Below are 15,474 nucleotides of genomic sequence, written 5' to 3'. Positions count from 1 at the left end.
ATGTTTGCATACCTGTCAAGCTTTCTGATGCCTCTTTACCTCCAATAATATTTTTTCTAATGCATCAACTTGATTATAAGGTAATAGTGTACTGTATTACATTTCTTAATTAATCCCTCAGCAGACTTAAGACCTGATCTAACAAGAGTTTCAAGACATGTGCGATTCATTTAGTATCTTCTCAGACCTAGACTTGTGTATGGTTCTGGGTGCATCTCTGGGCTTATCTATTCCCTGCACTCTCCTCGGTGAACAGTTAAGTGGCAGGTATCATAGGCTGTCAGGGAGCTGGATGCAGACAGCACAGCACAAAACAGAGAACTGACCTCCTGACTGCTCATTTCTATGCCTTGCTAGTTGCTGATGATGTTCCTCTGGCCAGCTTGACAGTTTGGAACAGGTGCCAAGAAGTTCAAGGAGTTTACATTGGAAGCTGTGAATGCCTCTGTCCCTGCAAAAGGTGTCAAAAATGAGAAAATGTAACCTTTATGCAATGATATGTCCCACTGCGAGTTGTGAACCCCGAGTGTCCCACTGCGAGTTGTGAACCCCGAGTGAAAGGGCTCATAGGAACACTCAGACAACACCTGTGATGTCATATTCTACATCATCAAGTTTGATATGTAGTTGCACATATTACATGACATGACATGTCATTTGTTAGACGCTTTTATCTAAAGCGACGTACATACATTCAGTACTGTGGACAATACTCACAGGAGCAATTTGGGGTGAAGTGTCTTGCCCAGGGACACAACGACATGCTGACTGCAGTGGGACTCAAACTTGCTATCCCCTGATTTGAAGGACATTTCATGCAGGAGATCAACATTTGCCGCCTTAAGTCTCAGTTTGCATTTTTATTAACTGTTACCAATAACTTTCCCTAACCATAACCAAATCCTGTCTGCATTGGCAGTAAAACAAAAATGATTGGCCCAATCCAGGAGTTTTTTAAGATGGGACCCATAATCTTTTCACATTGTCCATATTGCTAATTTGAAACCTAAACCAAATGAGACATGTTTAGAATATTCACTTAATAAGAAAGGTCCTCTCTATGCTAATGAAGAAGAGCCTGAAAAAGGTCTCTTCCCCAGGCATCCTTTGTACCTGCTGCCATCTGGATTAGACATTTGAAAACGTGGGCATTTCAGCACAGGTCAGGTCTGCCCTAATTAGTATTTCATCATAATTACTGTACACAGAGACTGCAGACTGACAACTCTATTGAAATTGCTGTAATGCTGCAGAAAGATAGTGACTGAATAAACGGGAATATTACCCTATCATAATGGGATATCTCTTGATGCTGCTAATGGCTTGTTCCCTGATGTTGAAGACTTGATTAAAAAGACAGAAATACTGTTTGAGGGGACAAATAAAAATAAAGAGATAAAAGAAAGAAGCAGAGAATGTACTATGTAATGTACTATCACAATATGTTATCAGATGTTACCTTTGTGATGCATCCTTATAATACAGGTCACTTGAGAAGAGTATAAAGAAAGCCAGATAAGCAACAGGGAAGAGTGCCTAGTAGGAGCTAAGCCATCACAACCCCCATTGGCAAATATTATTATTTTTCTGAAAATAAACAAATCTAACAGGCCTTGCATATGGCAATTATATTATTATACAATTGATAATTAGAGCAAAGCCACATTGTTGCCCAATACTTAATAAGACAATTGTCCAATGATTGGCATAGGAATAAACACAAGTGGTCTACGCACGGCATACTGCCTACCCAACATATTATAAAAAATCTACTTGACAGTGCCAAAGTACACAATTGTAGAAACATTGTTCATTAAATATTCAACAACAATAAGTTAATTATTGTTACCATGGTTCGTTGGCAAGGCAAGCACAATAGGCTGTTGGCATGCACATACTTGGAAAATAAATGCTCAAACTTTGAGAAAGAAAGTTCATGTTGCAATCCAGATTTTGGGTAACTGGAGTTCATGACAATGCTGGCTGTACAATGCAATCTGGAAAAGGGGCTGAAGCAGGTTGAATACACTATAAGTGGGAGGAATATATTATTTGCATATACGGTTGGGGCAGGCTTTCCAAGTGTCCAATCACATTAACTTCTCTCTTCGCCTTTAGCAGCAGACAGTTTCCTAATGGGAAATGAGCAGAGTCCAGACTCGTTTCTGTGAGAAAGGTGCTCTATAGTCCCAGGAGGGGCAAAGAAACGAAGCACAGAGACACAGAAACCCAGATATCAATTTACAACAGCCACAATATGTGGCCATGGGACACTGAGTCAAATCAATCAATGTTTATTTATATAGCCCAATATCACAAATGTTACATTTGTCTCAGTGGACTTCACAGTTTGTACAGAATATCAGTATGACAATACGACACCCTCTGTCCTTAGACCCTCACATCGTACAAGGAAAAACTTCCAGAGAAAACCCCACAGTTTAAAGGGGAACATGGGAGAAACCTCAGGGAGAGCAACAGAGGAGGGATCCCTCTCCCGGGAAGGACAGACGTGCAATAGATGCCGTGTGTAAATTGAAAAGATGATACATTTACAACATAGGTAGACCAAATGTTTGGAAATGCATGTGTCTATAATAAGAAGATGAATCCACAAGGATGTCAGCAATCTTGTTGGAGCCATCAGGGAAGTAGTATGGTGAGAGTCTGGCAGGACCGCAGAGACAGGTTCAGCCACGACTCGAAGTCTTGGACTCAGATCCAGTACAAGACTACTGTCAAATGAGACAAATTGTGTTTCCATAAAGCTGTTTGGCATCAGTGATTAAAGTTGATTGACAAAATATGGTACAGGAAGAAAGGTTTTACTGTGGTATTGTTCATAGACATAAATGATGTGGTTATAGAGATTTTTCTTTTTTTGGGTCATACTTGATATTTTTCCTGTATACCTTTGGAGAAACATTGAAATAGGTCTATTTCTCATGACTACATCTTGAGTTGTGTGGCTTTTACACCTTTATCACAATGCATGCATGTCATTTTTAGCATTGTTTGGAAAATAAAGATTAACAACCCCTCAAAATAAAACTCATAGTTATTATATTTGTATCATTTGTCAGTGAAATAACAAGTGAACCAAGTGGTGAAAGGTATCTGTTGTGTTAAAGGTCATGTCATGCTTTTCCGGTTATAGAGTGGCGAAGTCCCTCCCCTTCCGGTGGACCTCCATGGGACCTTATTTCGGAAAAATTATGTATTGAAGTCAATGGAGAGAGAAATATTATCTTTCGATCCTGTTTGAATTGTGCCACGCATTACACATATGATGTTTGTTAATTTAAAAGATAATTTTGCAAGTAAAAAAAAAAAATTTGTCGTACAACTGAAGTAACACATTTGTTTGTGTGAAACGCTCAATGAACTACATATCTGGTCTCGCACAGTGGCGGCGCCATAGATTATCTCTAGGGGGTGCTGTGGGGTAGCTTGACATTTCATAGAGGGTGCTCAAACATTAAGGGTTTCCCATTAATGCACCAGCGCTTAGTTGAATTTTCTACTGCAACACTCCCCACACGCACACACAGTGTACCCGCGACTGTTACAATGAAGGCTCGGTAATCAGCTCACGCTATATAGGTATAAGCAGGGGTAAAGTGCTATTTTTACAAGTGGAGAGTGGACCTCACCTCCTCTAGGAGGGTCCTCACCTCCTCTAGTGGGGTCCGGGAAGATTTTCTTTTAAATATTGAAGTTAAAGGCATCAATCTGGTGCACTTTGAGAGCAAAATGAAGAGATCTATGGATACATCTCTCAACATACATATGCAACAGAACTGTAAACAGATTTTCTATTTCTTTAAAGATATTTTACAAATCACTCCCCTTTTAAAACAAACCGTTTGAGACCCACTGAGATAACTAGACTAAAGTTAACTATCTAAACACTGAGAGTCCTTTACTTCACCTGAGCTGAGGTTATCTGAGACTCTCAGTCTGACAGGATAGAGTTCTCCCTCCACCTTGTTGTTGAAAAAGTTCCTTATATCCATTAGCTTGGCTAGCTAGCACCAGATGTTAACAACAACGATCTCCGGTAGATACCCACCGGTGCGCGAGCTCTCTCTCTCGCTCGCTTGCGCACGCACACAAAATGGCTCGTGCCACACACAGACAGAGCAGAGCTTGAATGAAACACAGAGACCCAGAAGTAAGCTACTTTACTCACAAGGCCTATTATGTACAGAATACCTCTCGCTTTCAGTTGGTTTTGATTGAGTGTCCACACATGGACGTTTAAGGACTAAAAAACGATCCATTTGTCACTTTGCTGTTAGCAAATAATTTGGGGCTCTAGCTAACAGGAAGTCACTCAAGTGTCACAAAGTAATTTAGCCTATGGGTAGGTCAAAAATCTAATGGGTGCTGGCCATTGGCCTAATCATATCACCTGTGTTGGCTTTATATTTTTGGTCAAACATTTGTTTGTTTCACATTTGCATTGATGTAATCAATAATTTTCCTGATTTAATTTAATAAAAATAATAATAATAATTTTGGGGAAAAAAAAAAAAACACATATTTCTTGGGGGTGCTTTGGCAATCCTGGGGGGTGCTTCAGCACCCCGTAGCTCCCCCCTGGCGCCGCCCCTGGTCTCGCAGAACAACACACGTCACCAAGATGGCCGTCACTACTGTCTTGTCAACAAAACGATTGACTACCCTCACTAACACCACAATGAAACACGTCCATGCAAAGCTGCCTGCCTGCCTTCCTTTGATTCTCTCTGAACTGCCTGTTATTTTTAATGTTTAATGTCAACCATTTGTGCAGATAGCTAGTGATGGCGAGATGAAGCCTTATGAAGCTTTGAAGCTTTCCAGCCAATTGGTTCGCAAAAGGGTTCATCTCATGAGGCTTCATCATGGGCTTCATCTGAACACAAACCCCCTGTTGGTCAAAGTGTGTAAAAAAGGCAGATTGGACATCTCAACAGTGTGCTCTATCTCATACCGAGTTCCCAACGAGTAAAGCCTTAGAATAACTCTAAACAACGAACGTTAAATCATATTTTCATGTTAACAATATTGTTTTTATTCCAGTTGAATGATTGTGATTGAAAAGCCTAAGTAGGCTGGTAGACATTGCAAAGAGGGATTTGTATTCCTTAATAATATTCGTAAACTTAACCATGTTGTAGCCTGAGAAAGGCTAAACCATATCAAAGAATATATTTATTAACTACATTATCTCATTTAGCTGCAGCTTTTATAAACAACAAAAAATACGTATTGTTCAGTCGTTGAACCAGGGACCCTGCGGTCGCGAGTCAACTGCTTTCCAGCTGAGCCACAGCACACACGCTGAATCTCACTGAAAACACTGGATAATATTGTATTTATTCATTTATTTATTCATGTTTTTATTCCTACATTTATTTATGCTTGTATCTATTTATACTTATGACATGTTCCGATCTCTATATAAGTGAGGGTCTGAGCTCTTTTAATTCCATCGTGTCACCGGGCCCGGGTACAGGAAGGGTAATATGGTTCTTATAATACATCCATGGATATTATGAGCGTTGTGGTTCAACGGTTCAACCGATCTGAATCGCTTCCTGAAGCAGTCACGTGGTATCGACAGGCAGCGAGGCTTCGCATGTCATCGGTGACGTGACTGGCCCAAAACGATACAAGCCTCGATACATGCTTCACAAAAAGCTTCGGGGATTACTCGACACACGCTCTGAAGCCTCGGCGCCATACGTAACATCACTACAGATAGCATGAAGTAGAAAAGATTGGCGATCCCCTATGAGAGTTAGCGTTAGCATTTCTCCCCCGGGCTTAAATTGTGTATTATAGAATGATCACACTGGTGACAGTGCTCTTCAAAGGGTTCACAAAATATTACTACTACTCTTACTGTTTAACATTTGGGTTACTTAATGTTACTTCATATTAAGGCTAATAAAAATGACAAGGCTGTAATGCTAACTAACGTGCTAGCTACTAGCTAGATAGCTAACTTGATCCAGCCACTCCTGGCCCTTTCATTAGTAGGGAAGAGAAAGAACGAGCAAGACCCATTGCTGGTATGATAACAACCTGGTACTAAGCACACAGGCATCTTGTTAAAGTTATCTTATCTTAGCCAGCGCCATATAGATAGATTATATCTATATGGCGCTGATCTTAGCTATCTCTTCGTGGAGGAAAACAATTGTGACATCACTTACGCGACTCTGGGATTTGTAGTCTTTCTAGTTGCGTATTTTTCATTGTCTTATATTTCAACAGTTTTCCGACAAACTGTGACTTTTTTCACATGGAAATTATTTTTCAAGATTGACAAACACCATGTGTAATTCATGGCACAATTCAAACGGGACCGTTTGAATTGAGATTATCTCGTTATCTCAATTCAATCAAGATAAGTTTTCTCTCTCCATTGACTTCAATACATTATTTTTCCGAAATAAGTTCCCATGGACCGGAAGTAGATGGGCGTGACCTCGCCACTCTATTACCCTCGCTAAACAAGGAAACCACACCTCCACGGAGCTCAGCGCGATTCACAACGTCCCGACCAATCAGAGCACACTGTGCTCACAGGGAGGGTGAGGGCTGGAGCTATTGGAGCTAGAGATGGCAAATCCGGATCCTTTTATGGACTCGGAGTCTTATGAGTCAGTCATTGAAGAGATTCGGATCATACGAGTCATTTGAGTCATATGAGTCAGCATCACCAAGACAGTAGAAATCCTACCGGTGAAACCAAAAAATTGGTGCATTTCACGAGCATATTAAAATGACGTTATATTAACCTCCGCTACACAGTGCCTTTTGCTTTAATAAAAAATGTTGATCACAAAAAAAAAGGGTTATTTTGCGATTTGGCGAATCTGAGTCTGCTGTTGACTCGTGCATGACGACGAGTCTGCTGGATCTCTGGATCTGCTGCTATACGGTTACGGCTCTGAGTCCGCACGAGTCTGCTATGTTTTGCACAGTGAGTCAGGATTTGCGAATCTCTGAGTCTGCTGTTGACTCGTGCATAATATAGCCCCACGACTCTGCAGGAAGTTTCACTGATCCGCGTCCCCTAAGCCGAAACGATAACTTCTGGAAGCTATCCTACTTGCTAAAGGGTAGGCAGATGGACTGGGGTACGTTGTAATGTTATTTTACATGTTATAAAGAGAGTAGCGAGTGACGCAATTGATAGTTTTAATTTGTACGTCACACCAGGTGTAGGACTCAAAGGACTCGGGTTAATGGAGAGGGGAGACTCGTCACGACCAGCTCATTTCTAGGATCCGGGTTAATGATTACATTACATTACATTACATTACATGATCCGGATGAATCAGGACTCGCCCATCTCTAATTGGAGCTACAACGAGCCGTTAAAGGCAGAGAGTGAAATTCAGTGAATACACGCAGTTGTACAGAGATGCTGTATGAGAAAACCAATGTGAGTTTGGAAAATTGCACAATATAAATCTATTCTAGTAGACCTCAACAATGGAATTATGATCAGTGGAAATGGCCATGACATGGGACCTTTAACAAAACCTCTGGCAGCCGTACTCCAGGCTTTTGGCACAGCTGTGGAGACATGCAGCCTGTTCTCTCATCTGCAATGGTAAATATGGCCAAATGTATTTTGATGTAATGAATGTGCCTCATTGTACATTTGTCCTTAAATTGCAAAATAATAGGTACCCCTTTTTTCTGAGCATATCAGTACAGTGATATCATCTTAAAGGTAGGGTAGGTAAGAATGGAGAAACCAGCTCAAGTGTACTAGAATTTGAAAGTACACAACCGAAAAAATGTGCCCCTTCCTTCAGATTTCCTTACAGATCCCATCCTCCAACACACACAAACGTGCACATGAGGGCCTGTTTTCGGCATAGGCGGTCGCCTAGGGCACCAGATCTGGGGGTTGCGCTGCGCTGGTAGCTCTGGGAGGGAAAAAAACATTGTTGATCGTTGGTGCTCATCCTAATTTTTCGGCCTAGATGTAACAGCAATCATTAAATGTATCACCCTTTTTATCCCAGTTACACGTTTAATTTGCCCTGTATGATGGGCGCTGTAAGTGATGAAAGTGGGGGACGTTGGCTTATCAGGCGCCCGCAGCTCACAGCCAAAGTGCGAGTGAGCGAGGGAGAGAGAGAAAGAGAGAGAGAGAGGGTGCACCGTGCACCGGCGGTACCGGCACTGTTGTTATTAGCATCTGGTGCTAGCTGCTCTAACGGATATAAGAATAAGATGTTTCTACAACAAGGGTGGAGGAGAGCTCTCCTGTCAGACTGAGAGGCTCAGTGAGGTAAAGGAATCAGAGTGTTTTAGATAGTTCACTTTAGTCTAAGTTATCTCAGTGGATCTCAAACATTTTGACCACAAATTATGTAAACACATATTTCCAAGGCACTCCTTTATATTTATTGGGATAAACAGGTTTGAAATCATTTCAATGTATATACTATAGGACAGTAAACCAAAAATATCGTTTAAAACTGGAGAGATAAAAACAAATGCATAAATAATAAAGTTAAATAGGTAAAATAAGATATCAATGAAGAACAAAAATAAAATAAGTTACATTTATTTGTTATTGGCTGTGGGTTATTGGTTATCTTCACATACTTATTTGTTTATTAAAATGTAAACCGATCTTTTTCATATGGCTGGTTTACAGTTGTACCCCCTAGATCTAGTCTCTAGTGTGTGCTCAAAGTGCACCAGATTGAAGCATTTTACTTTAAAATGTTCAAAAGAATCTTCCCTGGGGAACATGCCCCCAGACCCCTCTAGAGGATTTGATGTCCACCTACCAAATCAAATGTTCATACATTACTGAATACATTTGATGCCTTTTTGATGTATATAACCCATGTCAATGAGTTTCTGTTTTTGTAGTGTATTTGTCTTTTGTAGAGATTGTTCATGTATTCTTTATTATTCTATTGTATTCCTTGGATACTCTATTGATCTTTATCTTTTCTACTGTACGATTTTCTGGATTCTCTGTCTGGGGGGGGGGGGGGGCAGATAATTGGACTTGCTCTTTACAGCGCCACGGCTTCCACAGATGAAATATTTTTATGTACTTCTTGTCAAAGCCTTTAATTTATTCATTGCTATCGGGATGTTAAGATCATTCCATGAAATATAACAAAAAGTGTTTCTGAAGTGAATTACCTACCCTACCTTTTAATATCCAGAAAAACAAACAAAAACAAAACTGTAATCTTTTAAAGGAAAGCAAACAGGCATTTTCTAAGATCCAGAGATAAATGATGCAGTAAAAGTACAGGCATAACTTAAGGATACCTATTTAATCATAATACTGTTGACACTAATAACATCTGCAGTTTAGTAAATTTTTAGATTTTTGTTGCATCGATAAAGTGGCTGAATGTCACAAGAATTGCCAGTTTGTCTTATATGAGGGTTAGACTGCCAGCCAACAGCCACCTGTAAGTATTGTAAGATATTGTAATGAGGCCTAAAGTCATTCATTTCTCAGCAGAGGACCGCAAACAGCTTGAAACATATGGAGGGAAAATTGCAAACCAGTGTTGCTGGCAATTCAGCAGTGATTATTAAGGAACACCTGTTTGGCTGGCTGGCAATGCGACTCAGGGTCCTGCTGAATAGCAGCAGGCTAATGAAGGTCTTCTCAGCTTAATTGTTTGGGCTATAAATAGTGACAGATAAAGGGATAGAGTGCGGCACCACTCTCATCCATTTTTTTTGCCATACATACAGTGAATGCGTTATTAGAGGAATGTTGTTGGGGCAGAGGAGGCATCTCGTAATTACCAACATTAGCAATAACAAAAGAGTCATTAAAGAGCATCTTGCAGGTTGATTTTTTTCTACATTTATGCTTAAACTTGCTTGAAAATTACAATTAAAAAAGCGAGTGTAGGATTTGATATGTTTTACGAGACATAAAGGCAGGAATTCAGGAGCAATTTTGAGCTCTGCTCTTAAAAATTGCTTTTTTTTAAGGTCATACGTCAAACGCGTCATATTACATAACAAAGGGGAAACATCTCCGCTCTCTGACCGCGGGTATAGTTAATAGTTGCGTTGAGTTGAGCGGTTGTGTTTTGGTGAGCTGGTATTTTTCGGTAGTTTTACATTGTATTTCACCATTTGTAATCATGGTGCAGTATTGTGTTTGTGCAGGTTGCACAAATACCCGCCTGTCAGGACATCGAGTCCACAGTAAAAAGGACCGGAGCTAGCGTTCGTTCCTGGGTGCGTTGTGCATCCACCTCCCTGCAGCACATACTCTCCACAGCTTTATCAGGAAACCGTATTACTTCTCTCTCCCCCCCTTCGCTGGTCTCTCTCTCTCCCCTCCGGTACACGGCACCGTAAGACGTAGTGTGCAGTTGCATTAGGTAACGCTGTGGTGGCTGTACTGCTCCAGCCGTCTCCTTTGTGTTTGTTTGTTTGTTTCCCCCTGTCTGTGTTGTTTGTGTATGCGTGGTGGCTGTCACTCCTGGCTCCCGGCTCAACCTCCACTCACCTGCTGCAATCAGCTGTGCACCCTCCCCGACTACACAACTGCTTTCCATCAAACCATTTACAACGGCATATCAACGGAAGCTCCACAACCTTTCTCCGCCAAATCGTCAAGTATCAGCCGTATCTTGCGTCTCTCCTCCGGTACACAGCACCGTAGTGTGGAGTTGCATTAGGTAACGCGAGATACGGCTGATACTTGCGCATTAGTTTCTGTTATGGATCAGTATCAACAGTCCTGCCAGTAACGTTACTATATTATCAATGCTACGTTAGTTATAGCCTGATATATGATAGCTAACTTCACAATGTTGTGATGTGACGTTAGCTAACATTCTGTAGCTAACGCCAGTCACTCACCAAGATAGCTGCCCAGTTATCCACTGGTTCTCCTCACACCACAGCTCAATTTCTCTCCGATGGCTGTTATTTCTTCTAATCCTTGGCTGCTCCTGGTCTCTTGGACGCCTAGCAGGCTCATAATTATAAGGTTGTGGTCCGTCATATGCATTCGAATATTCATGTTCAACTTCTTCTGTGTCTTCTGTGTCGAAGTTAGCATTGGGATCCATGTTTATTAATACGTTACACCGGCCGCTCTCCCCCTTGTGTCCCCCGTGTTACGTCACACGCGGGAGGTCACGTGCCGAGGCTTTTTTATGCGGAAGCGAACATTTCTTAAAAAAACGACGCCAGATGTCACTGTAGTGTATATTTCTGTATATTTTTTTGAAAATCTAGTGTATTCATCATTTTCCGACACATTTATTCACAGGTGTCTTTAACCTGGAAGTTGCTCTTTAACTGTAAACTGTGAAATTAAACTGTAGTTAAAGGATACATGCATATATTGAGCGTGGCCTTTTGAAATACAAAGAAAACCAATGAACAGTTTAGCTGTTTGGTAAGTCAACATGATATAATAGCAGATTGCATTCAATCATAAAGGTGAAGCATCCTTTAGATACTGTAGTAGCTACAGTACGGTCCAGTAAAGGTCTTTGTCATTAGCACTTCAAATCATGGCCAAAGTGATTTCATCTTGCATTGACCTACACAGTCCCTGGCCATCATATTGCCTTTGCTCTGACGGAACCTCATTTTAGGAAAAATGAAATGCAGAATACATCACTAATTGCAACGTTACCCATGACTTTATCTCCAAAATGACTCTTTGACAGAAGAACTCAATGAGAATAAAGCAGGATCATCTGATTTTAAGTTAAGCAGCATTTGAAGAATTTCCACTGCAGTATGCGCCCTGCTGTTCAGGGGTCACCTTCATTGATGTTGTTCAAATGAGTTTAGCTGGCAGTGTTTTCCAGGTCAAATCCTTTTGAGAGAGAAGGGCGAGTGATAACTTTCACAACCCTTAAAGTTTCACAGCAAGCATGAAAATAATTACATCATTAATTAAGGCATTTAAATGTTGTTACAAGAAAACAGTGGCGAGCCATACCTCGTGGCAAGCCATACCTAGGCCCTCTGACCCCCACACCTTCCCTCAAGTTATTACGTCACAACGTATACTTCAGCGGAATATCAAAACAACGGCCCGGGGTGCAACACGCATCAATGAAAGCGACCCTCTACCACACAAAACAACACCTGTAAATAACCCTATTTGTGTTCTTTGAAATTGAAAAGGATATTGCATTGTGTTTGTTACTTTCGTTGCAGTTGTATATCTTAAGTGTAATTTGGCATGCTTTTATTTTGAAGGCGAGTTAACGCTGTTGACAGGAAGTTGTTGTTGCTATGAAAACAAGAAAAGTTTCACAGCGGGCGGAACTTGTCATTAAGTCCGCGATAATAACACCCACCCAGCGCCATATAGATAGAAGAGTTACGACAGCGGAAGTCCAAAAACGGTTATCGTCACGTGGTTCATGCAGACGAGGATTGTTCCCCGGAAGTTCATGGCGGGCAATGTGAATGCCTTGATAACAGGAGATAGAACTACGATTTTTGGTAATTATTAGTGAATAAAGGTTTTGATTTGCAATATTTATACAACAAATCGATATGTGTATGTATTTACATCAATATGTTTTAAAAAATAAAATAGAATTTACTAATATTAAGTGATAATATTAGGATTAGTGTGAACAACTAGTTTACATGTTAGGCTAACAGTGCCTTGGTTAAAGAGCCTGTTGCTGTTTATAGCTTTGAATTCTTTAAAACCAATATTATGTTCTTAAACTTGTATGGTAGTCAGGAGCATCACCTTCTAATGTTTATTGATATATTTAGAGGGAGGGGATCTAAAGGAATGCTTCAAAATTCAGATTAGATTAATTTCTACCATTTTCTTAAATTCATGGTAGTTTCAGTAATCCCATGGTAATTGAGGACACAAGTTATCTAAATGACTAATGTCATCTTTATGGCTTTCAGAAAGGACAGGAGACCGACAGGTGACTATCAAAGGACAAGCAGCAGCAGCAGCAGCATGATGATGATGTTAAATGTGTTGTTTTAGGAACATCCATTGGAAATATATGGAATTCAATAAACATTGAATAGCATATCATGCAGTTTGTCTGTGCCTTTTCCTCCGTGTTGTCCTGGTTTGCTGTGCTGCCTCCTAATCGCCACCATGGTTTGCTGTGCTGCCTGGGGATGCTCAAATCACTCCGAGAAAGAAGTACGAATGTACGGCTTCTCCACTGACACAGAGCGGAGGAAAAAATGGCTGGCTCAAGTCAGCAGGAGCAATTTCAGGACCAAAAGCAAAAAAAATATGTGAGGTTATTATATACAAACACTGCATTTGCACTTTTTCACAAAACGAAAACCACACCATTGGGAAAGCTTAATGTTTTGTTTAATACAAAAAAACAGGGAAAGGCTTGAAAAACACTGAGAGTTGAGACTCAGGGTGCAGGGTGAGGGTCTCAGTGCAGGTATTCAGGCTCCATTGAACCCCCCTCTGGTTCTTGTGCTGAAAGAGGGAGTAACAGACAGGAGAAAGGGTTATGCACACCTATATAGCACACCTATTGGATGGGAAATTGCCTTGGGGAGATAAGGTGTGGTCTTTGTTCCCAACTGAAGTTATGGAACTTTATTATTTGTGAGTTTAACAAAGTATGACAAATGGCATCAGTAACAGATGTGATATGAATTTCTATAAAGTTGTCTCACATTCTTGGTCATATTTTATATACAGTATGTAATGAGTATAACATGTCCAGTAAGTATAAAGTGTTTCCTAATACTGTGTATTCAACCACTATGGAATATGTATGTGGGCAGACAAAACTGAGTCGTTCTGTGTGTGAAGTAACCTCAAGTCACTCCGCAGGCACATTTTGATGCAGACCAGTTTGTCAAGACAAAAAAGGGCAAGACTAGGCTGAGAGCAGAGGCTATACCCACCATCTTCGTGCATCGCCCTGTGGTCAAAAAGAGAAGGGCCCCTGCACCACGATTCACCCCGGGACCTGTATCTACAAAGCCCATAGCTCATGATCACAGCTATAGTGTGAAAGGTGACACAGGTATAATAAGTATGAACTCTTAGTAACAAAAGTCATATTTCTTATTTTTAAGTGGTATAATATTTTAAATGTTCGAAAATCTACAGTGCCATGTCTTCTACTTACATTAGTCTCAAAGATTGAGGGAAGAAGGGATGAGGAGACTGAGAGAAAGGAAAGTGAGGGTGACGAAAGAGAGGACATGGCTAGTGAGGAGAGACAGGGAGGGTGGACACCACCCACTCAGCCAGCAGCCAGTCAGCATACGAGGGAACCAGCAGCCAGTCAGCATTCGAGGGAACCAGCAGCCAGTCAGCATACGAGGGAACCAGCAGCCAGTCAGCATACGAGGGAACCAGCAGCCAGTCAGCATACGAGGGAACCAGCAGCCAGTCAAACAGATCTATTAAAAAAATTAAAGAGACAATTAAAGAGCCAAGAAGGAATCACCAAAAAAGCAAAGTCTGCACTAAGAAAAATCAGGAAGGAAAATGCAGCTCTCAAGAAAACAATGAAAATTAGGGACAACAAATATAAGAAAACGTTTTCGACAGACCAACTTAAGGCATTAGGCAGACTCACCACAAAGGGGATGAAATGGAGCAATGAGACAATTAAGAAGGCTTTAAAAATTCGCTTTGCGTGCGGACCAACGGGTTACAAAACTCTGCAGGAATTGCAGATTCCCCTTCCAGGAATAAGGACACTGCAAAGAAGGATGCAATGTGTTAAGTTTGAGCCTGGTGTGTAACAGCTAACATCACTGCCCCTCCACCCGTAACATCAATGCCCCTCCACCTGCCAACATCACTGCCCTCCACCTGCCAGCACCCAGCCAGAGGAGCGCAAACAACAAAAACAAGCAAGGTGTCCCGTCATGTACCTGGAAGTTTGGGTTGGCAAAATGGAGTAAGAGAGGGACTTGAAAAACCTTGGTGGCTCTCTACTCATGTTGTTACAGTTGTCTTGGTTACAGCTCTCAAGTCTTTTTTTGTGCCATTTCCACATCTTTAGAAAATATGAAATAAATGAAGTGAAATCAACCTCTTCTCTGGAGAACAAATTTTGATTTCTCTGTCTTGTGAGTTTGCAGTCTTGCAGTTTTGCTCCTCCACCTCTAACATCACTGCCCCTCCACCTGCCATACAGTAGGTTACTAACACGATTACTTATATAATACAGTGATAGAATACATGTTTAGTATGCTTACTTATATAAAACAGTAGTATTAAACTTACCTTGTGTTTTCACTCTCACTTAAGTCCCTCTCCCTTTGCCATCAATCTAAAATCAGCTGAGCTGCAACATTATACAGACAGGTAATAATCAACATAATCACAAGGACACAATATGGCTCTGCTAAAAACACTCACTCTTACACGCACCAAAGTTATATTTATCTAATATGTAACTCCCTCCACCCCCGCATACAATCCCGTTTAGAAGCCCCTCTTCTCTAATTCAACAACGT

At 40.9% G+C, this 15,474-nt stretch overlaps 1 long non-coding RNA gene across 1 annotated transcript; it reads right to left on the bottom strand.

The window, feature by feature from the left end:
- Window positions 1–13,280: 13,280 nt before the first annotated feature.
- LOC307042084 lies at window positions 13,281–15,187 on the bottom strand. The gene is made up of 3 exons (XR_013808991.1): window positions 14,586–15,187; window positions 13,903–14,406; window positions 13,281–13,465 (listed from the first exon to the last, which is right to left on the bottom strand). It is a non-coding gene; the product is annotated as an uncharacterized lncRNA (long non-coding RNA).
- Between the last annotated feature and the right edge of the window lie 287 nt (window positions 15,188–15,474).

The sequence above is a fragment of the Notothenia rossii genome, assembly GCF_949606895.1.
Source record: "Notothenia rossii genome assembly, chromosome: 5".
Classification (NCBI taxonomy): Eukaryota; Metazoa; Chordata; class Actinopteri; order Perciformes; family Nototheniidae; genus Notothenia; species Notothenia rossii.
The sequence above is the reverse complement of the archived record's forward strand: the minus strand, read 5'-3'. Positions and strand labels throughout refer to the sequence as shown.